The sequence below is a fragment of the Protopterus annectens genome, chromosome 6.part0 (assembly GCF_019279795.1).
Source record: "Protopterus annectens isolate FY-2018-M chromosome 6.part0, PAN1.0, whole genome shotgun sequence".
NCBI classification, from domain to species: domain Eukaryota; kingdom Metazoa; phylum Chordata; order Ceratodontiformes; family Protopteridae; genus Protopterus; species Protopterus annectens.
Genome location: NC_056737.1, coordinates 1,031,494,245 through 1,031,518,614, shown reverse-complemented (window position 1 = coordinate 1,031,518,614; position 24,370 = coordinate 1,031,494,245). Strand labels below are relative to the sequence as shown.

General features: G+C 39.2%; 1 protein-coding gene across 1 annotated transcript in view; it reads right to left on the bottom strand.

Annotated features, from left to right (window-relative positions):
- The window catches only part of LOC122804663 (protein phosphatase 1 regulatory subunit 37-like), a 1,708,176-nt gene that overhangs the window by 1,683,409 nt on the left and 397 nt on the right, over positions 1 to 24,370 (bottom strand). The gene's annotated exons all lie outside the window — the stretch shown is intronic.

Here is a 24,370-nt window from a genome sequence, read left to right as displayed (position 1 = left end):
GATGATAGTAGGCTATTGGCCCAGAGGCCCTTATAAGCCTAGCCAAAAATTTTGCCCATGTTCCCACAAAATCATTACTTGTGACCCTGTCCAGCAGGGACACAGGTGGATCCCAGGAGTGGATTTTCTGTTTCCCATCCAATCGTGCAGGTTCCTCTTAAAGAGGGCTGGTGTGGTACTCTGCTTGACATGGAAAGGGAGTCTGTTCCACAGATGGGGGAGTCTTTGGGACACAAATGTATCCCACCAACAAGTTCTATTATTGTCACAGACCAGGTTCAAGCCTTGCATGCTGGTTGCGCGAGTGGAGTGAGACAGTCTTGTATGCCAGACATAGGTCACCTCTGAGCAGTCTGTATAAGAGTAGACAGACAGGGCTTTTAGCCTATCTGTATAGGATAGGTGTTTGAGACCCTAGATTTTCCGGGTCAGGAACCTCTGTGGTCTCTCCAGCTGCTGCATGTGCTTGGCAAGGTACATGCCGAAGGGGGCTTTGTACTCTATAATGGATCTGATAAGGGAGGAGTACAAGGATGTTATGACCTCCTTGTTCCTGGATGAAATACCCTTATTTATGAGGTTGGCGATGTAGAAAGGCTTCTGTACAATGGAAGCAAAGTGGTGGTCCAAAGTCAGGTTGCTGTCATCCTGGGTGCCCAAGTCCCTCACAACTGATTGCATGCTTAGTACATTGTTATTAATGTGATAATTAGTGAGGACACCATTTTTCCCAAAGGGGATATTGATGCATTTCTTGGCATTCAGTTTGAGGCCATGCTTCTTGCACCACTCATTATTTTGGGTAAGGCTCTCTTGGAGTGTAGATCAGTTGGTTTAATGATCTGGTTATGCTATGTATGTGTTGGTTGGCCATAGCAACTGCAGGTGGGCGTGTTCTACTCACTGCAGTTAACACAGCGTTGTAACATTCCAGGTGGCAGTTAATAAAGAAGCTGTTAAACTGAAAACAGGTCTCCTCGCTCATTTCAACATGGTGTCAGAAGTGGCCCACTCAGATAAACCAGACAAAACGAAAGCTTATATCCTCCTCAATCTAGCAGGGGCAAAAGCCATTGAAAGGGAACGCTCGTTTGTCTATGCCGCAGAAATTAGGGTGCCATCCGCAAGAGACGGGCAGGACGGAGCCATTATTCATCCAGCAGAGTCCAGAGAGGACCCCAACTGTATAAAAAAGAAATTTCGGGAAATATGCAACCCACAATATAATAAAATAATGGAGAGACACAAGTTTCATTCCCGAAATCAGAGACAAGGTGAGACTATTGAGTCTTTTATTAGTGATTTAAAGATTAAAGCCAAAAGTTGTCATTTTGGAGATTTAACAGATGAGTTAATCTGTGACAGGATTGTTTGTGGCATAAATAATGACAGTATAAGGAAGGCCCTTTTACGTGACAGTGACTTGACCCTATCCAAAGCCATTTCTATCTGTCGTGTTTATGAAATGACTGAGGAGAATACTAGGGCTCTTACCAAACAGCCGGCCGCAACGGTGGATGCACTGCAGCCAGACTCCACCAGATGGCGTCCAGGATGAATTATAAGCCTGTAAGTGGGCAGGATGTAAAACTCGTCAGGAACTGCAACAATTGTGGAGGCGACCACGCTGCACAGCGAGACATATGTCCTGCGTTTGGCCAGCAATGCCACAAATGTCAAAAATGGAACCACTACAAAAAATGTTGCAGATCCAAGCCTCAACATGAACATCCTAAAAGGAAAAGTTTTGTTAAAGAATACCGTAACAAACAACCCGTGCATCAGCTAGAGCTGGAGCAGCCGGACATCAACACTGATGGCGCGTTCTATGTAGATGGTGTCGAGCCCATTGCAGTTGTGGACAATGTAAATACCCAAGCAGAGTACCAGGATGAAGGATTTGTTACCCTGTATGTACGAGATAAGCCTATTAAAATGAAAATCGACACGGGGGCAAAATGTAATGTGATGGCAAAAAGCACTTTTCTCCAGCTGTATGAGGGACAGATTTTGACATGCAATAAAACAATAAACCTAGTGGCCTATGGAGGCAGCAAGATCGAAACAGCTGGTTTTGCTACACTTTCTCTGTCACTGGATGGACAACAACACTTACTACCGTTCTTCCTTGTGGATCGGGATGTTGTGCCACTGCTGGGGTTTCGAGCATGTGTACGTCTAGGACTTGTCACACTGAGCCCTCATGTCCACCAGGTCAGTACAGAGCCTGACATTGATTTTACAAAAAATGTCCGTGAACAGTATGATGATGTGTTCAATGACGAGCTTGGAGAACTTCCAATAATATATTCCATGACTCTAGATCCTGAGGTGCAGCCCGTCATCCGGCCAGCGCACCGCATTCCTATAGCTATGCAAGCCCGAGTTAAGTCAGAACCTGAAAACATGGCCAGCAAAGGAGTCATTACAGCGGTCTCTGAGCCCACAGACTGGGTTTCATCAATGGTGGTAGCACACAAGAAAGACAAAGAGGAGATAAGGCTGTGCATTAATCCTAAAGACTTAAACACGGCTTTAAAGAGACCCCATTACCCAATGCGCAGTGTTGAGGAAGTTGCCACCCAAATGGCAGGTGCGACTCTGTTCTCAGTGCTTGATGCGAAGAGCTCATTTTGGCAGATAAAGCTCGACCATAAGTCATCAATGCTAACTACATTTAGCACACCCTTTGGGCGCTACAGGTTTCTACGCATGCCTTTTGGCATCAATTCAGCAAGTGAGGTTTTCCAGCTCAATGGAGCAACTATTCGCTGGCTACCCTTGTGCCATCATAGTTGACGACATCATTGTGGGAGGTCGTGATGCTGCAGAACACGACACGAACCTAAAGAAGGTACTTGACCATACACGAGATCAGACTCGACTAAACCCCCTCAAATGTAAGTTCCGTCTGGATCAAGTTTGTTACGTGGGACACATGTTCACAAAAGAAGGTCTCAGGGCCGACCCCACAAAGACGGAAGCTATCACAAATATGCCAGTTCCCCAAAATTCCCTGGCTGTACAGCGTTTCCTTGGTATGGTAAATTACCTGGGAAAATTTATCCCAAATCTCAGCAGCATTGCAGCACCGCTCAGGCACCTAATACACAAGGATACCATCTGGTGTTGGTTCCCACAACATCAACAAGCATTCGAACACCTCAAATCATGCCTAGCCAGCTCACCAGTCCTATCATATTTTGATGTAAAGAAGACAGTGACATTAACCTGTGATGCTTCATGTTACAGACTGGGTGCTGCATGTCTGCAAAGTGGTAAGCCAGTAGCATACGCATCTTGCATGCTCACCGATACCGAGACACGCTATGCACAAATCGAGAAAGAATTGTTGTCAGTTGTGTTTGCATGTACCAAGTTTAGAGACTACATATACGGAAAACCCACAGTAGTTGAAACATACCATCAGCCCCTTGTTACAATCCTAAAGAAGCCAATCCACACTGCCCCAGCTCGCCTACAGAGGATGTTACTGCAATTACAAGCTTATGACCTAACGCTTGTTTACAAGAGGGGTAAGCATATGTACCTTGCGGATACTCTGTCACGAGCCCCAAGCAACAGTGTTTCCCAAACTCAAAGTGCAAATAACAACTTTGAGGTGATGTCTGTCAGCTACATCTCTACAGCCAGGCTGGAGGAGCTACGAGCCCACACGGCAAGGGACCAGGTCCTGCAAACTCTAAGCACAGTGATTCAGAATGGCTGGCCCAACAAAGACTGCCAGGTTCCGCCGTCTGTGCGTCCATTCTTCCCATATAGAGAAGAGTTGATAGTGGAGAACGGCGTTGTCGTTAAAGGTCACAGGACGGTCATCCCCGACTCCCTACAACAAGAATATATTAATATTATGCACAGAGGTCACCCAGGCTTAGAAGCCACAAAGCGCAGAGCAAGAGGCACTGTATTTTGGCCAGCAATGAACAAAGACATCGAAAGAGAGCTGCTCTCCTGCTCTGTATGTAACAGTACCCGACCACACCAACAAAAGGAACCTCTACAACTACATCCAGTTCCTGCCCTGCCTTGGTCTACGGTCGCCACGGATATGTTCGAATGGCATGGACAACAATACATGGTGCTGGTCGACTCCTATTCAGGGTGGTTTGAAATTGACCTTCTCCGGGACACATCTTCAGCAGCTGTGATCACAAAACTGAAAAGACACTTCTCCGTCAATGGAGTACCTCACACCCTGATTTCTGACAATGCAAGACAATACACCAGTCAGCATTTTAAAGTGTTTGCCCAGCGGTGGGACTTTGTCCACATAACCAGCAGTCCAGAGTACCCCCAGTCCAACGGATTGGCTGAAAGGGCTGTCCGCAGTGCCAAGCTACTGATGGAAAGGTCTCACAGAGATGGGACAGACGTTTTCCTCAACCTACTGAACATCAGAAATGTTCCGCGTGACAAAACGCTGGGATCACCCGCAGAACGTCTAATGTCCAGGCAGACTCGCTCAACTTTTCCTGTCAGCACCAGTCTGCTGGAACTGGCCCCAAAGGACGTGGAACAGATCAATGTGCAACTTAAAAAGAAAAGGCTCATTCAGAAGCAGTACTACGACTCAACAAGCCGCCCATTATCACCACTTAGAGAGGGTCAAGTGGTCAGGTTGCAGGCAATTAAGGGACACGACCGCCTGGGCACAGTGAAGGAGGTGTGCAGTGAGCCACGCTCATACGTCATCGAATATAATGGTGGCATCTACAGGAGAAATTGTCGCCACATCCTACCTGTTGGTGAACCGCCACCACCTCGACAGATCGATCCTGCCGATGGTTGTTCCCATCCAGCTGACCCTGCCACACCGGACACTCCTTCCCTCGCTCCATGGCCCTGGCAGGCACTTCAACCAATGCCTGCGCATACTCAGCATTCCAGTGTGCAGCAAGTTCCTGTAGCTTGCTCTCCCACCAAGAAGACACACAGCGATACCCCCTATGTGACATGCTCAGGTTGCATTTGTAAGCCTAACCCCAAATACTGTTCTTAAAAAAAAAAAAAAAAAAAAGGGATGTGATGTATTAATGCATTGTATTTTAGTTCTTACTTATCTAGTATTCAGTTGCCATGTTAGATAGCCAGTGGTGAAAGCTGAACGTTTTGTTCCATACCGTCTATTTTACTAGCTCATCATTCATTATTTAAGTTTGAGTCATTATTGTTCAACTTTGCTATACACAGCATGAGTTAGTTTTCATACAAAGGAGTAACTAAAAGGAGAGGATGTAGATCAGTTGGTTTAATGATCTGGTTATGCTATGTATGTGTTGGTTGGCCATAGCAACTGCAGGTGGGCGTGTTCTACTCACTGCAGTTAACACAGCGTTGTAACATTCCAGGTGGCAGTTAATAAAGAAGCTGTTAAACTGAAAACAGGTCTCCTCGCTCATTTCAACATGGAGGATGTTCACATCACTAGGGGAATTTAGGACAGCACCCAGCTTACAGTCATCTGCAAACTTGGTCAGCCACAGATCACTAGTTTTGGCTTGCACCTCAGAAAAATATATCTCAAACAGTAGAGGCCCCAAGACTGATCCTTGAGGTATGCCACTAGTTACGGGTCTACTACTAGAGGTGGCTTCCCCTATCTTGACTGAGTGGGTTCTATCAGTATACCAGGAAGCCACACATCTGGTAACATATGGGTTGAGGCCTAGCTGGGAGAGTTTATCCTATCCTATATTTATTTATTGATTTATGGCTGAGATATGTAGAAATGTTTCAGGATTGCAGAAATGAGGTTCTTTGTGAGGGGATGAAAGATCTCTTTTTCTTATAGTTGTGACAAATCTCAGACATGCTGGGAGTCAGACTCATTCATCAAAGGGTACAGAATCTATTTGAAGCCCTATACTTATTTATTGATTTATTTACATATTTATTATTTTTGTTTACCAGAAAGGTCTGACTGGGTACAAGACCCCTTTTCAATGGAGATGTTAAAAACATTTCAGTGAAAATATAGTAGGCTGACCTCAGACATGGCAGATAAGGTATTACAAAAGTTAATTAACGGAAACAACAGTTGAGAATAGACATGTTTTGTGAAAGCAATTATAGTAACAGTCCGGCAAACTGACGGATGTAACAAGAATAAGAGTTTTACTGTAGGTAGAAAAGATAACAAGAATCATGATTATGTAGAAAAAGAAAAGAAAAACACACACGGAGCGCTGATATCAAGTGGTCTTAAATCAGAAGAGACATGCCCTTTTTGGGATTTTGGAAAATGTTGATGATTATTCTTCACTAATGTATTTGGCGGGATAATGAGGTGAAAAACATCAGAACTGGTTGAAGAAATACTTGAAATGTCTGTACCTTCAAGTGTGATACAAGCCTAGGCAGACAGCTCCCTTTAAAAACCTATGGGAAATTATGGATAGATAGGCTCTTGGTAAGGCATTAAGCCTGGATAGATACCCATGAACATTAGGTAGATTCATGAAGCTGAGTTGTGTCATTTGGTGGTGAAATTGTTTAACAATATTTTAATAAACAGAAATTTCCTTCAATGCCAGACGGAAGTTGCAATGGTCGTGATTTATAAGGAAGGGGAGGACCCTACACTGCTGTCTTCCTGCAGGCCAACTGCAATATCAGACTATAACTATGATGCCACTTTTAACTAGGATAGGGAAATTAGTGCCAGATCTGATTGCTGCGGACCAATGCATTTTTGTGAAAGAGCAGCAAACCTGCCTCAATGCCCCTAGGCAAGTGTATAAATAGTTTTGTAGTGAGCCGTTCCTATGTCCCAAATCCTCCCCCCATCACCAATTGCTCATCCTGAGTTGATTGTCCTTTCCTTTGTGAACTCTGCCTATTGTGTAATCAGCCACCCCTGTCTGTATTGTCCGGTTTTATATTTTGTCATACGCCTTTCTTCTTGACATTTCTATCTTGCTTTCCTATATTCTTCCTCCTCTTCCAATATATATTCTTCCTCCTCTTCCAATATATATATATATATATATATATATATATATATATATATATATATATATATATTACAGAAAAAGAGGATCTGTGCCCAACAAAAAGTTCTGGTGTCCTTCATATTAAGGTTGCCGGTATACTGTTTTTTTTTGCATGTCAGTGCACCAATGCCATATTGCACACCACTTCTTGCAGTAAAGTCTCACCATATTAGTGCAAGGCCACAGTTGCTTGTTTACTTACTTACTTAACAAATTTACAGAATTACAGTATATTTTGACATGTTCATATTTCTGCATCACTTCTGCATATTTTCGTCTCTGACATGCATGGTAACTGCTCTGCACAATTTGGTTGGCAGGTTCTTCATAGGCTTCACAAATGCAAAATCTAGTGCAAATGTTCTCAAACATACTGTGTTTGCATTTCACACAGCACTGCCTTTCACTGTTTCCTCTTAACATACTTTTGCAGCCCCATGACTGTGAACAGACTGTAAACTCTTTTTTAAGATTTATGTCTTCTTCACTGAATAACACTCAAACTCTTTAACTCTTCTTTAATTTAAGATTTATTTCTTCTTCACTGTATACAATTTGATCAATTCAAAACAACAATGTACATTGCATTAAAAGGAAACATTTTAATGAAATTTTGCAAATAAAACTAAACAAGAGTCAGATTAAATATAAGGCTGATATTCATTTTATGGTCTTTGATGCAACTGACAAGTCAAGGTTTAAGAAGAATAATCTTAATGTTCGTCTAGAGTAAAGGAAAAAAAATGCCACAGGCTAAGTGACATCATTATAAGAAAAAAATAATTAAAATGTGTTTCCATGTACATCCCTGGAGTGTCCTAGTACAAGTCTTAAATTTAGTTTTATTACTTTCATTTAGACAAAAATTGTGTTTGTTTATATGCTGAAATAATGTATTTTCATACACTAAATTATGCTTATAATAAAATTGCAAGCATCCAGGAGAAGATGGAGTTATTAGCAAATGATCAGAAAGATTTTTTTCATGTTAGTGACCATTCTGGCTTAATTTTGTTTACTGATACAGCAGTGTTATCCATCCCAGTTTGTCATGGAAACACTGGTGATGATGTCACTGAACTCCTATATAAAAAAGGTGCGTTACCAGCACCCGTGCTAAATGATGGCTGTCTTTGTCAATAATGAAGCAAGAAGATCCCAAACCCATCTCACTCCTACTTGTTTACTACTACAACTGTCTTTGTCTTGAATGCAAATTAACCCTAATTAAGAAGAAGGAAGGTGGTCAGTCAATTTGTTTAGGTGTGAATATGTTGGTGTGTGTGTGTGTGTGTGTGTGTGTGTGTGTGTGTGTGTGTGTTGAGGTTTTGACTAAATTTCTTTCTGGGAAAAGCACATTTCTTAAGAATTTATAAAACACCGGTAAAAGTGGCAATTTATACCTATTTGGTGAAGCAGATTTCTGACAACAGCAGACCTTTCCCACATCCCATTCACGTTTAAAGTCCTCCATTTTATCACATCACACAACTTTCTGTGGTAAAACATTTAACAGTGTTATCACATTTCCATCAAAAATATTGCCATTAAATTAAACATGGAAACAATTAAAATATAATAGCCTAAAATCGGTTTTAAAACTTCTGTTTTCTCTGCTCACTCTACTGTATAGGTCTATCTTTTCCTCCTGGTGTATATGTTATTTTCCTCTTCTCATATTTCCTGTTTTGCCCACAGTGAGAGAGAAAAATACTTAGCAAGTAACATACAACAATAATGCACGACAATGTACATGTGTGTATGACCACACACACTTATACACATACAAGTGCAGATTTGTTGTGCATGCACAAAAGTGCAAATACATATGCACGCATGCACACACACACACACACACACACACACACACACACACACACACATGCACACACATATACATGCATACATGCATGCATGCATACAAAAAAGCTTGCAAACAGACATGCTCACACACAGAGAAGCTGTTAGCTGCAAAGCACAGCTGAAAGCTTAAAAAAAGTGTGGTCATTTTGCATACTGAAAAAACAACCTTAGATATATCATTGTACTTACAGAAAGAGCATACATTTCTAACATGTACAGAGTTTCTAATTAAAACTTTATTTACATGAATCATCTGTCTAATAAAGCATTTCTAAATCTAAGATCTTCAGCACATTTTTTCTATCTGGATGTCATACTCTACTCATACACACAGAGTGAAATGTGTTAAGTAAACTAATCCCCTGAGCCAATATATACCATATTTTATGCAAATTTGTTAAGCAGCTGTGAATACATTAAGCTACAAGATTTGCAAGAAATGTTGCTTAAACTTGTTTTACATTAAAAATCCAAGATTTAAAATATTTACTGTATATGCAATTTTAAAAATTGAAAAGCTGTCTCTGTTTTGTTGATACAGTTTAAGAACAATCTCTCACTGCTAATGAGCAGCAGAAACTTCTGAAGTATATGTCTCATTTTTAATATATTTAAGCATACAAAGAAAATGTGGTGATTAGGGGAAACAACAGTTTAGTTTACTTTTTTATTTAATTAATGTATTTTTATTTTTCATTTGAAATATTTTTATGTCATGTAAAGAAGCAGCCATCTTTATGTTCGGAGTCTGGATGCCAGTTTTCAAAAATGTCACAAACTCTGGAACTAAAGTGTGAGGAGTTAAAGTCAGCTCAAGATAAATATGAAATTACAGCTAAATGTCAGTTTCTCAAAGATATTTTGTCTTGTGTAAATAACTTTAGATACAAAAGCAAAATACACCCCTTCAGCTGGCTCCATTGGTATATACTTTAAAGCCTTGCAACCTATTTCTGTATAGATTACTCATTATCTGATGATGTTTCAAAGAAAGGAAGGCTTGATTCATCAAAGATCATTGTTTCTATGCTGTGAGAAGGCTATAAGCTCTTTCCAGTGCAGGAGTGTTGTCTCATGAAGACCAGATTGCTAGTTCCTGGTGGGCACCAGTTTGAGTCTCCTGAATAATGAAATCATGCCTGCCTAATCGGCAGTGAAAGGCACCATGTAATGGTTTTATCTGACACATCACCAAATACAATGTGCAATGTAAAGAAAAGCTTCTGCGTCGTACTGAAAAACACCCTGTCAATTCAAAACAAACTATATGCAGTTTTTAAATAGCACATTTTATTGAACTGCAGATTTTCACAAGTATTTGGCCATGGAATTAGTATGTATAAATAACAGGGAATGGATTGGTGCATAGTTCATAGCCCTCATACAAAAAAAAAACTGTAAAATAACTGTTGGTGTTTTATTTTCTTTAATAATCATTGGTTTGTGCCTGGTGTAACATAAAAAAATCAATATTTGTGTTCTAATTTTGTGATTCTCTACCTTTGTGATGATGTAGCATTCAAATCTCTGACATCAGTCCTTAAGAAATGGGGGTAACTTTGCACATTTGGTACACAAGGTAAGCCTAGTGGATAAATGTATAACCATAATCATAAAAACCCTTGACAGTTGTAGAGGCTGATCATGTGAAATCTGACGTTTCCTTCCACCACTCCAGTAATAAGCTTGGATGCCAAAAGGGAAGGAAAGAACTGAACGGAAGATAATAGGGTGAGGTTGCTGACCAAGCCAGTGTAATTCAAAAAAGCATTCAGTGGTGCACTGTCTTATGCATCTTTGAAATAGCAGTACCAAGGATTTGATGTAAACCTTATCTGTTACAACATGTAGCTGTCTTAAGGAGTGTGAAATATGTACAGAACTAAGGCATATATAATTGGTTTTCAGTAGAGATGTGAAAAAATGGTAACAGTGAGTCTGTTCTCACACACGCACATACACACACACACACACACACACACACACACACACACACACACACACACACACACACACACACACACTCAAACTCTAATCAGAAGCTATTATTTCTCATCAGAGAAGCAGTGTTACCACAAAAGGTTTGGATTGTTTTAGGTAAAGACAATTCTATGGACAAATTTGAAATTGTGACCCAGTAGGATGTAGAAGAGTCGTGGTAGCTGATAAAATGCAGTAGGTGGGAAGCATGTCCATGGATGTAGTACTAAATGAATATCTCCCAGTGTTGCTCTATTCCATGGTGACCTTCTGAGTTATTAATGAGTAATGTGCCCCTTTCAACTAAAAATTATCAGTTCATCTCATTGTCTTTTGTGTACTGATAAAATTTAAAAAAGACAGTGAATAGTGAATAAACTTCATAGGCACTAAAAGAAAAAAAGAGAGAAACATTTTTTTACTTAGGGACACAACAGGCTTATGTTGGTATTGTTTGCTTGTGTTCTTCAGCTATGGAGTGAACAGGTTTTTATACAATGTATAACTGAGAAATTAGCAACTGCTGATATTTGCAATACTGTTTAATACTGATGTAAAACTCACTCTTTGTGTAATGTTAATTTAGATTTCTATTTAATTGTAAACAATACATTTGTATTACATCAAATTTCTGGACTATCTGTTTATCTTGGTTAGACAAGAGTCATTAAAGCAGCCCATCAAACCAGTTAACAGATTATGAAATAATGAATTAAATAAATAAGGATAATTGCATAGAACTACTGAAATATAACTGTTGTTCATCTATATGTTGAAGAGATATTTCTTTGTTCTTTACTTCTACCAAAAATTAAAATAATATGGCTGACTTATTTAAGTGTTTAGTAAGGATGACATTGGTGTGCTATACTGGTCTGACTGATGGTAGTATGATATCATTGAAGCATGAAGGGGTGATGGCACTGAAAAGTTATTATTATCCCTGCCTGGTAGGGGTATAGCAAGCAAATTCTATTTTGTACTCACAAGCTCTTACAGTTACCCCTCCTTGGACACCAATCACTTAAAAATGGATACATCTCTGAAAAAGCTGCCCCAAGCACTGAATACCTATTAAATCTATTAAATATATTGGTTTTAGATTAGCAATATTGTGTCTGTTGTTAAAAGCATTCATTTAGACAGTTGCAGACACAATATATCCTGAAAAAAGCCATGTTGATGTGATGCTCAGAAAAAAATGTACTCAGTAGAGTATAAAAAGTATGCCTGGCTATACTCTTTCTGCCTGTAAATCATTGTGAGTATGCATGAATGCAAACTAATATAAGCCAAGATACTGTCACTGCCATAAAGATATTACTGCAAGGCACTGAGATGAGAGTGACCAGGGTGCACACCTAGAAAGTCAGTTATCATAACTGCTGTTCAACCATACAACGTGAAGCTTATCTAGCCCTAGACAGTAGTTCACATTTTCCATGCATTCTTCAAGCATCCCTGACATGGACTACAAAAACTGTTCAGTTTTTCTCAGTACCTTGCCACCTCATTTGCAGGTGGTGTAAACATCTGAAAACCAAGCAAACAATAATTTATTAATGTGTTTTAGCTTCTAGTCATATATGAGTTGCAGTGTCCTCCCAAAATCCAGAAAAATCAAAGGTTCACACCTAAGATTACTAGCTGGAATTACATAAATAAAGGTCAGCAGCACATTATTCTCAGGAAGGTTCTAATTTTGGCCACATCATAAGTTGTCCTAAAGGGTAAAGCAAATGACAACTGTTTCAGAACAGATAATTATGTACGATTCTTCTTGGCTATAAATTAGAAGGTGCTTGTTTAAAGTGCTAACATTCTTCCTAGACCCCATATCATGCACACTCTTCTTTTCTTGCCATGACACAACCATTTAAAGAAAACATTGGGCAATTCTGTGCTTACTTGCCTTATCACAGCTGCACTGCACTAGTAATCAATGTCCCTTTGGTCTTCTGTCAACAGAAGCCCCTCTCAATAGTAACCTCGTATGACCCTATTAATTCCCAAATGTGCTAACAATGGTCAATTAGGGTACATTTTTTTTACATAGCTAGGCTTGTAAAGGCCCTAGGGCCATTAGCCTAGTATCCTCCTATGAACCTATGAACCTAAGCAAATTTGTAACCCCTGACCTTAAGCTGGTTCTTAACAAGCCGCTGACAAGCTCTTTGTTGATCAGCAGTCTCATCCCAAATATTCTGTGAGACTTTAGGTGTATTGCAGCTTTCTCCTGATAGATGCCCTGAATAGTGTATACAGCTGTTCAGTGCAAAAAGCTAAACTGCACAATGGTCCAAAACCTACCCTGCCAGGGAAGTCCCATACATGCCTCCCAATCAGGGACAGTCGGGAATCAACATCGCCATGCTTCTTCTTTTAACAGGAGAAAAACAGTAGCACTAATTCCAAGCTGACTCCTAAGAAGCAATTTTCAGGATTTCCAGTGATTTGTAGTTTCCAGGGAAGCTAGAAAATAATGTCTCTGTTCTCCTTCTCCAACCGGCAGTGTAACAGAAGAACTAATCCCAAATTGATTCCTCAGATGTGGTTTGTAGGCTACCAGTAACTGGTATTCTTGCCCAGATGTTTTTGATTTCAAAATCAGTATTGAACAAAATGGCTTAATACTCTTCATACTGCAGTGGGAAGATAAGAAAGTGAGGAAGCGAAAGAGAGCGAGAGCAACTGAAGTTTTAACAGTTTAAGAGGGTGGCCATCCTAATTCGACATTGTAGTGCTCTAGTAGGAGCAAACAAGCTGAGTGGGAGGAGTCTTCCAAGTCAAATGTATAAAAGGGGTGGGCCACTCAAGAGTCACTGAATATAACAGCAAAACAAAGAGAGGGTGGGTGAGAAACAGTCACAACAGCAGCATATGCATAGCAGTTACAAACAATCAAAACCTCTTATTTTTCTGCTAACCTTAAATAGTAAATGCTGCTTCTCAATTCCTCCCACAGATAAGCTAGCTTTAGTCTCTTTACAGTCAGAGCAGGTAACAGAAAATAAACATTCCACAACTTGCCCTAAATAGTTATTTTTAAAGCACCAAGATAAAAACAAATTTATAATACAACAAATTTAAAGCAGAACAAAATTTAAGCTAAAACAAACCGCAATAAATATAAGTAAAAGAATAAAAACAATGCACAACTGCATACATTAAATTTCGAATTGGTAACCATTTGAAATGTTGGGGCCATATAGAGTGAGTCCCAAAATATGGAGATTGAATGGCCGAAAGAACGGACTTACATATACTAAGTCTGAGATGCCAATTCTTGGAATATTCCCTTTTTAATGAGGTATAGCAATCTTGGTACATATAAGTTTGAGGTTGGGTTGGGAGGTTGTCCCTTACTTGAGGATTGTAGGGGGAGTCTTACTCCACCTGCAAAAAGAAATTTGAAAAAGAAGAGCAATTTTCGAGATTTGCTCTTCTGCTGCGTTTATTTTATTTATTTTTTTGGCATGTCGGCACTCTGCATTTCGAGTGCTGACATTTCAATAGGGAGCGTTTAGAATCCTAAAGTAACAGATTCTTAGTCTGTTGCTTGCTAGTGGTGTCCATTTGCCTGTTGTTGAGAAAGTCACTTATGCACTCAAACGTTTCTGGTTTGCCCCTTAAAAAAATACTTGTATCTTGTGGGTTTGCCTGATTAACAAAAAAAAAATTAAAGGCACATGTTGCATATGTGGATTGTGCAGTTAATATTTTCAGTTTTGGTTAAATCATTCAATGCACAAAACTCTTGTGGGTTTTCACATCTCAGCCTACATATCAGTAATGGGCACACACAAAACAAGCTGAACTGCAAATATTGCTGCTGCTGCTGCTGCTGTGTATAATCCTATGTGGAATGTTGAAACTGTCCCAGTGTTTAAAATCCCAGTGTTTAAAATTAGGGTCCAAGATAAGCTGACAGAAGTTACACCCACTTTGACACGTCACTTTCATTCCCACCCACAATGTCATTTTACTTTTCAATATCCTGCAAATCCACAGTTCCAGTCTTGTTTCAACTCCCAGGATAAACTAATCTTTGGATTGGTGTTCCTCCCCAACTTGCGTTGGATTGGGGAACTATGCCCCCCCAGCTCCTGGTTCATATTTAAAATAAAGAAAGTTGTGCCAAGGAAAAGGGACATCAGTGTATACTAATTTTTAAATTTTGCATCATTTATGCTTCTACAGATGTACAAGCAGTCTGCTCAGAAAAAATAGTGCATTTGTCTAGTTGTATCCAGAAATCAGGACATATCAAACTAGAAGCTGAAAAAGGAACAGAAGCGTGTGGCTACTAATGCTCCAACCTTCTGTCACATACTTGCTTTCTATGGAATTACTAGCAGGTCAGAAAGTCACTACACCAGGCTAGTATTCAAAAATCAGAATCCAGTAAAATGTGAAAGAAGAGAAATATGTTTTCCACTACTGTTTGACTGACTCTGATGCTTTCTATAGGTAGAAGCCATGTCATACAATTGTTGTAGATGGCCAGGATTCACAATCACCACAGAATAAAATATGAAATGAAAGAAACAAAAAATTCTGTTTACTAATGTTTTAAAAGCCTTATATTACTGATGTTTTTTCTAGGGCGGCCATGGTGGTACAGCGGTTAGTGTTGCCACCTCACAGCAAGAGGTTCTCCGGTTTGATCATTGGCTGGGGTGCCTTCTGTGTGGAGTCTGCATGTCCTCCCTGTGCTCACGTGGGTTTCCTCTGGGTGCTCCGGTTTCATCCTAAAGACATGCTGTAGGTGTATTGGATACTTTAAATTGGCCCTAGCCATGAGTGTGTGCCTCCTGTGGAAGGTTGGGTGCTGGACTGGCAACTTGACACTGTAGAACTTCACTGCCAATCATGAGTGGACAGGTGATCTGCTGTGGTGACCCCTAACTGGGAAAAGCCAGAAGAAGAAGAAGAATATTACTGATATGTTTTCTAGAGTAGCAGCAGCAGTCAGGTCATAAAATCTCTGAAAGGCTACTTTTCTGAATGGGTAAAATGCACAGATTAAACAAATGAATGGCTCACAGGGAGAGCTGTTGTCAGTACAACTGAAATTTGAGATGGAATTTGGCTAACTCTTTTGAAACATCCTTCAGGCAGTCTTCCCCCGCCCCCTCAGCCAAAGGTGAGCATGCTCAGAAAGGCAAACCTGAAATGTAAACAAAGGCTGAATCAAAACAAAAAATCTCTGGGACTGTCCCTTTAAGCTTACATTCATCTGTGGATCCATATGTTTTACTGAGCTATGTTTGCAAGCAATATTTATTACTCCCAACTACCTATACTGATGGGTATGCTCAGTAGATATGTACATTTCTGTTGGCCTTACATTACATATAGGATACTTAACAGTACATGTCAGAGGAGGCATTTTAATTTATTCTTTGGTTGACCAGTTGGTCCCATTAGGCTAGTGGCTTCTTGCAGGAGTGAATCAAGGTTGTATTAATACTACTAGGGGAAATTTGGCCAAGGCATCAAGGAACTTTCCCCCTCCTTTTTTCAGCAGGTGCCTTTTATTTCCAAATGAGGTACTACAAACTCAAGCAGGAATCCAATCACCTAGAATGGGTATAGAACCCATAGCCTTTTGGTCTTCCAGCACAAAAGGTGAGTGTGATAAGTATTACACCACTGACACTGACAATTGCAACAGGGTGTAGAGATGTCATTTATCTTGCAGTATCAGTGCTGAAATACATAGCTAGAGCTGCAAGTCCCTGAAGCTATATAGCACAACAGTGTCACCTATATATTGGTCATGCAAAAGTATGCATGCCAAGTTAAAGCTTAGTCATACAGGCTTTTCCTCCATCTAGTGTGACAGGGGGGTACATGATGTGATATAATAATAATACCCATTTGTTAATCAGGTAGACCCACTGGACTCATAATCCCTTTTTAGGGGAAACACAGGAGCACTGTCTGGTTAGCTGACTTGCTCAAGGTCACACAACAGGCAAATGAGGCTAAGGGAATTAAACCCTGTTCCACAGGAACTATAGATCATAGCTTTAAACTTCTGCACCAACAGCTAGACCAAACTTTAACTTTGAAAATTTTACTCTTTAGTTGTCCCAGATAACAAAATGTAATAGCCTCCATAAAATATCTTCCACATATGTGTTGTACTCAAACTTTCTTCTTCAGCTTCCCTTGTTATGCAGTACAGCTCCATATGTATGTGGAAACTGGTACTGCAACCAGGATAGTTTATCATCATTTTCTGCCTGTAGTACTAAGTCCCTTATATACATGGAGCAGTCACTATGCTGCAATGGCCCTTTGACTTCAAAGGGCAACCCAATTACAGTGGCATTTAACACCAATGTAAAAATTCTAAGTGTTGCAGCATAGTGAACCCAGATCTTATTCTAGAATTAGGCAGATGACTCTGAATCATCAGAAGACTCTCCATGCAAGCTCCTGAGCCCTGGTTTTGGAATTAAGCACCATATAAAGTCAAGGTAGCCTGCTACTCCAAATTTAAACTCTTATGGAATCTTATGGCCATTTTTTTTACCACAAATTAGAGCAGACTGCATATACAAAAAAAAAAATCATAGCTTGAAGATATTCATAATGATGAAAATAATTAACATAAGCATAAACTGAATTTCCATAGTAGACAGAATGGGGCATTATATAATCCCCAAGAATGCACAAAATATACTTATTTATTCAGCATGAGCATAACTGAAAGTTATGTTGCTTCAATTTGAAAGGCAGCTTTAATCGACCCAGTGCATAGAGGGGGAGATATACATAATTCAGAAAAATATAGACCAATAAACTTGGTTTGTATTTTGGGGAACTAATATGAGCATGTACTGAGGTAGACAAGCCCCAAATAAAGGATAATTCACAACATGGTTTGATTTATTGAAGATCATGCATTTCAAATTTGATTGATTTTTAGTCAGATGACATTAAAACACTAGACAGCATTTACCGGTTGATGTAGGGTTGTTTGGATTTGAGTAATATTTTGATATGGTGCCACATGAATGACACAAGTATTCAAAGACTGCAAACTTGGGACATAAATTCATCTATCATCATATGAACTGCTCAACTGTTAACATAAGGATGGTCAAGTGTGAAAATTATGTATGATAAGTCTTGGTGCTTTGAGGTTGATTATTATCCCAGGGGTCTGTGCTGAGGCCCTTTTTGTTCAATGTGTTTATGTCCATCATGTTTAGTTCAAGGAAGCTTGGGTATCCTCATTTACAGATAATGCAAAGCTAGCAGAGGTCATTATGTCCCTAACAGGCCAAGAAAAAAACTAAAAGGATTTTCAAATTAACTATATTTCTGGTCAAATGAATATCAAGATTGGTGCAATAATCCTGCTTCTTGCCTTATCAAATAATAAATAGTCATACCTTGAATCATGAAATTATTGGGTGTTGTACTGACTTTAAGGATCTGGGCATCTTGGTGCCTCTACTCATGTTTATATATTAGTCAAGAAAGGTTTTTGTTTAATTAAAAACATGCTGAAGTCTATTACCTCAAGATACAGGGAAGTCCTTATCCAATTGTATAAGAGTATTTTTAGACTTATCTTAAAGTACGGGGAAGTGTTTTGCAGTTATGGTTCAAAGGATGTGAATAAGCTGGAGGGTGTCCAAGCATATTACACTAAATATTTGGCGATCTGTGAAAGATTGATTATGTTATCCCCAGAGGTAGACTAGAGATGCTTATTGTCCACTCAGTTAATTATAAGCTAATAAAGAGTGGTAGGTATGACATGGGCCTACAAATGTTCAAGAGCCCCTTACTGAGTGCTGTTATGGGTCTTTCATTAACTGGTCATAACCTGTACACAATAAATAATCATTTGTTTATGATAAATATAATTAGTACATAAGATAAATGTCTTTACTGTTTAAGTGGCTAGACTATGGAGCTAGCACGAATGTAAGGATTTCTAAGAGTTTAACTCAGTTTCAAAGTCACCTTGACTCTTTTTTGGAGACGCAGTCTTTATGACAAGGTTGGAGTTGAGTAGGGCTTATGATGACATTTTCTGGGCTGAGTGCCTAAAATAACACTGTAACACAGAACAGAGACTAATGCAAGGCAAGGGCTTGTTATACAACTAAATGACCAAGCTATGCACTTTGCTGTTTTGTCTATACCACAGAACACGTAATACTGTTTTCTGGACAAAAACAAAGCACCTCATCAAGATCCAAAACACAGCAAACATTATTGTTACTAGGTAATGCAAAAGCATAAATAAATAAATAAATGAAATAAAAATAAAACTTACATATTGACAAACTTAAAATAAATGATTCTTGGCCAATAAACTAGTTATAAGGGCAGTGCTGACTCACTATAATATCAAAATAATATTTATTAGCCAGGGCTATGGCATAGGGGGATACAGCGTTGACTATTGCCAGGCAACCTGCATTTAGTAAATGGCTCAGGTGTCTGACTCTCAGGTAGAGGAGGATGGGCCTGCTCATACAGGGGGGGAGGAAAGGAGGGACACATGTCTAGGAAGCCCAAACCTAGTGGAGACCAGGAAAGCTTCTGCAGAGTGTTGCCTGAGATGGGCAAGGTAGCCTGGTGAAGTCATCTCTTTGTGAAATTAAGGGGTGGTTCAGAACTGATGTCTTCGGCACATTTCATCCTTGGAACAGTACAAATAAAAATAAATAGTTGAGATAACATGCCTTTTTATAAAGTTGAACTTTGTGAGTTTCACAGCCTGTCCACCTCTCACATTCCTTCAGTCAGTCAGGATATCATTTTTTCCAGCTTACAGAGTTCATCTAGGTAGTGAACTGTGAATGACAGTACACATCAAATGTGTCTGCCTAATGTGCCAGCAAAACTGTTCTTTCAATTACGTGTGTGTGTGTGTGTGTGTGTGTGTGTGTGTGTGTGTGTGTGTGTGTGTGTGTGTGTGTGTGTGTCTCTGTGTGTGTGTGTGTGTGTGTGTGTGTTGTGTGTGTGTCATCTTTGCTGCAATTTAACCTTAGATAATGTTCGACAACGCATGTACAAATTCTGAGTATATAGAGATCAAATATCCCTAGAAAAGTACCAGATAAGCTGCACAAATTGAAATGCATATGTGGCCCTCATACAAATATCTTTGCCCAGTAATAGCCATTTAGTATTGAGTGAACTTTACAAAACAATCAAATGTTTTTGTATGTTTCTTAACAATAACCAGGTTAGCAACATATGATATAACCTATCTACTTTCTATAACAAATGCTTTATTTTTCACATATTCCCAAACGTTTAAATGATGTATTATTCTGGAGGCGCACACAACTTAGAACTAAACACAATGTGGCAGCATCTAACACTTTCCTTATCTATCTATGTGTGCAAATACCCTTTTCCATAAAGGTCAACAGTGCTTCATAATGCAAACTAGTAGTCATTATAATTAATTATTAATCAGACATCTTAAACTTTCTTGCCAAGGGAAAAATACCCTACAATTACTGCTGTTACTTCTGTACATTTAATATAGGGAAGCTTTATTTAATTGAATATAACAGATCTGGATCAGAAAATACTGTTTTATGCTACATACTTTGAGGTGCTGAAAGTTGCTTCATTTTGACTAATGCTCCTTTTAGAACTGTGCAGTCTGTTGAACTGTACTACATGTGGAAGCCTTCCTCCTGAGGTGCAACAGTCTCAAAACTATTACTAAATTAGGGGTGGCAGTGCTATCCCACTACATAGAAGATGTGGGAGGCTACATCACCCCCTCCCCCAAAAAAATCGTTACACTGTGTGTGAATTCCAAGTCAGGCTGGCTGTTTTAATCTGAAGTTGCATTTGCAATGTGTTTGTTGAACTGCCATCACAAACTGCATTGCTGTGAGGGTAAAAAAAAGTACACTTAGGGTTTTAGAAAATAGAGCCCATTTAGATGTAATGGTGCTTATAAAGCAAAAGACGTTATGTAACAAAACATATTTTACCCTGGGATTCAATAACACCGACGCTAAGTGTGCACTGTTCTGAGTGAACAGACAACACAGGCATAACTCACACCTTCTTCCTCCTAATTTTACTTTTCCTACTGATATTCATGCAGCTTTAAATATTGACAGGGATTCATAAAGGTTACCACAAAGTGTAGATCACATGTACACTTACTGTAATCATTCTGAGTGACTAGAAAGCACAAAAAATGTAGTAGGGATGTTCTTGAATACATATTGTGTACATTTAGTGTAGGCGTCAATGAATCTGGCCAGTAATGTCACTCTAACACTGGGTTATGTTAGACAACATATCAACTCCACAAAACAAAGAAGTCTTAACCACCACCTGCACATTGGCAAAAGTTAGTGAAATGTGTGCTTTACTACAGGTCTTGCCACTATAGCCAAAAACTGAAGAAGCTCAAATTTTTATCTTATCTTGTTATTCTGTGTTAAACTTTCGATGGACTCAGTAGCCATTATTAATTTTTAGGTTGCTCTAATTCAAACTTCTATGTTGGGGACAGGGCTACTGATACAATTTAGTTTGGATGGATTTTGTCTTTCCCATGATGCACTCTGAGTACTGAGAAGATGACTTTATCTTATAATATTGTCTTATGTCAGATCTTGCTTGCATTTACTTACAAAGATATATTCAAAATTTACTGTTACCTTTGAGGATCACTAGCCATAATGTCAGTCACTTTCTTCCAATGACACTTTCTGCGTTGAGTTCTTTGTTATGGTTTAAACACAGTACAATGAGTTAGTTCTTTTTTGCAAATCACTGCTTGATTAAATAAAAAATAGGACTTGCATAGCTCTCCAAGTAAGTTTCTTACTCTTATTGGTTGGCAATTCTCTTCACCTTCAGATTAGCTAGTTCACTATCTGTGAGTTTCCAAAGGTTCAATAGCTTTATAGCATCATGGGAGGGGAAATAATGCTGCAGTAAATGACAGTGCATTGTAAAAAGAGTTACGAACTCATAGAACCTGAATAGCTTTATGTGACAACAAAGAAGAACTGCAGGTACCTTAGTATGTGTTTCTTTCCTTGGCAAAAACTTTCATTGTGATAGCTGACATAATGTGTAAGAGCAAAGGAGGCAAATTTCTAAAGAAAGTGCGACAGCACTTCATTCAGCCCCTTTTGTGGTGTGTTTTGAGGTGACTGACTTGGATAGAAATGCCATGGAGGGGAAGAAATTGCTGAGTCATGGTGTGTTTAGGGCGTACATGTCTTTATTGCCTGGGAAATAACTGAATAGGGTCTATAATGAAAAGCTCACTTCTCATTTATCAGATGATTCAGCAGATAAATTCTGCTGTATAAATCATTGAGGTTCAGGCTGGTATACAGAGATTCTCTTCCACTGGCTGACATTTTAGCAATAAAGCACAATGTTTGCAAGGTTTATCATATGATCTAAAATGTGAAACATATTATGTAAAAAGTCTGTAAATCACATCCCTGCTTCATATTTGTCATAATGTAGGTTGCCTTGTGCATTTGGATGTGGAAATATCCCAACCAGTCCCTCCCACGATTCTGTTTTTATGAAATGACAAATACAGCTCACTACTCTTTCTGTTCATGATCCATTTACAAAGACAAACACATGCATATGCATACATACACAGAGACATACCCATACATACATACATATATGCATACACAGGTAAGGTGTGCATGTCTGCTTTTTACGTATCAGCGGTTACAGGTAGAATACTAGTACTACTAGTAGCCTAAGTGGAACAACAGGTAGCACACTCACTTTTTGTGAAGAAGGTTGTAGACTCCATTCCCACACTATGTAGTTGGGTTACTTTTCCAGTAGTGACACTGTTGTGCAGCACAATGGGGGGGGGGGGACTCCACTCCTGAATGCACCATCCTTTAGATGACACCAAGGCCCCATCTGCATGAGTTGGGGGTAGCTAAAGTGGATGTATGAGACCCATGGCAGTCATCAAAAAAGTAGGGGAAGTTCTCCAGTGCCCAGGCTAAACTTCCCATAATCAGTGGGAATACCACCTCGGGTCTCCCCTAAAAGGAAGCCATTGGCCTACTAACTCTAACCAAGTCAACGATGTGCGAATAAAAATAGAAACTTGCTCACTTTGACTGATGAGGTCTGTTTGAACACATGACAAAGAACATGTTCAGAGTATTGAAAGTGAAGTGATGTCTCAGCAGAAGGACTATATTTAGAGGAATGATACAATAAATAGAATGCTAACGGCTGTGTTAAACTTGTGAATAAATGTCATGAATGAAACATAATTCCTCAAAAGTTAGGGCCTACGTGTCGAAGTATTGTTTATACTACTCTAACACTTTATTGTACATACATTTTATTCACATATCTTGGCATACCCCAAGTCCTTTGTTACAAAGTCCACATAATTGTACAAAGCTTTATCTATACTACTTGCTGACTCATATTTTACCTTCTTTCTCTGCTAATTTCCTAACAAGCCATATTTTAATAATGCAGTTCAACAACAGGCTTTGATAAGTCATTGCTTTTAGACAAAGGTACTTTAACAGCTGTATTAAAAACTGTCTTCCCCAAAAATGTTAGAAACAAGTAACGAGACTCAGTGGCCATCAGAGCACTGCTTCAAGCACCAGGCTGAACTAACCACCCACAATTTAAACACCTCACACGATAAGCAGGCAATGTAGTCCAAATAAGCTTGGAAAGTATTCGGTCCAGCATTGTGAGGTTGATTTCTGCACATTTGGTGCATACTCTTGGCAGTGTGAAATACTCCTGAGGTATGTACACATGAAAACTTTGCATCAGCTGTTAGTCTGTTTCATATATCTATATCACTATATCTATATCCATATTATGGGTATGTGTATCTCCCTCTGTTGTTGTGTCTTTTGGCTTTTCCCAGTTAGGGGTCGCCACAGCGGAACTCCGGTCTGCTAATGATTGGTAGTTGATTTTTACATGCCGAGTTACCAGCCCTGATGCACAACCTTCAACGAAGGTACGCCCATTCACGCAGGATTCCACGCAGAAGACGCTCTAGCTGAGAATCGAACCAGACAGCGTCTTACTGTGAGATGACAATGCTACCGCAGCACCACCACGGTGTATCTCCCTCTCTCTCAGTATATATATATATATATATATATATATATATATATATATATATATATATACACAAATACACATACATACATACATGGTATAGATAGCGATAGCGACTGGTATATGAACATATATATATATATATATATATATATATATATATATATATATATATTATACAATGAGCAGAATTGGAAGGGTGTCAGTCACTAGACAGTGAAGTAAGATATAATGCTTAAGTATTTTTACATTTAGATTTTATAACACCACCATTATAATGATCTTTTTGTAACAGATTGCTGCATCGAGAAAGACACACTTTAAATGCCATAGCTAGACTGTGATGTCTTTAACACACTTAGCCAAGATAAGCTATAATTTAATAAAACAAAAATAAAGGTTAG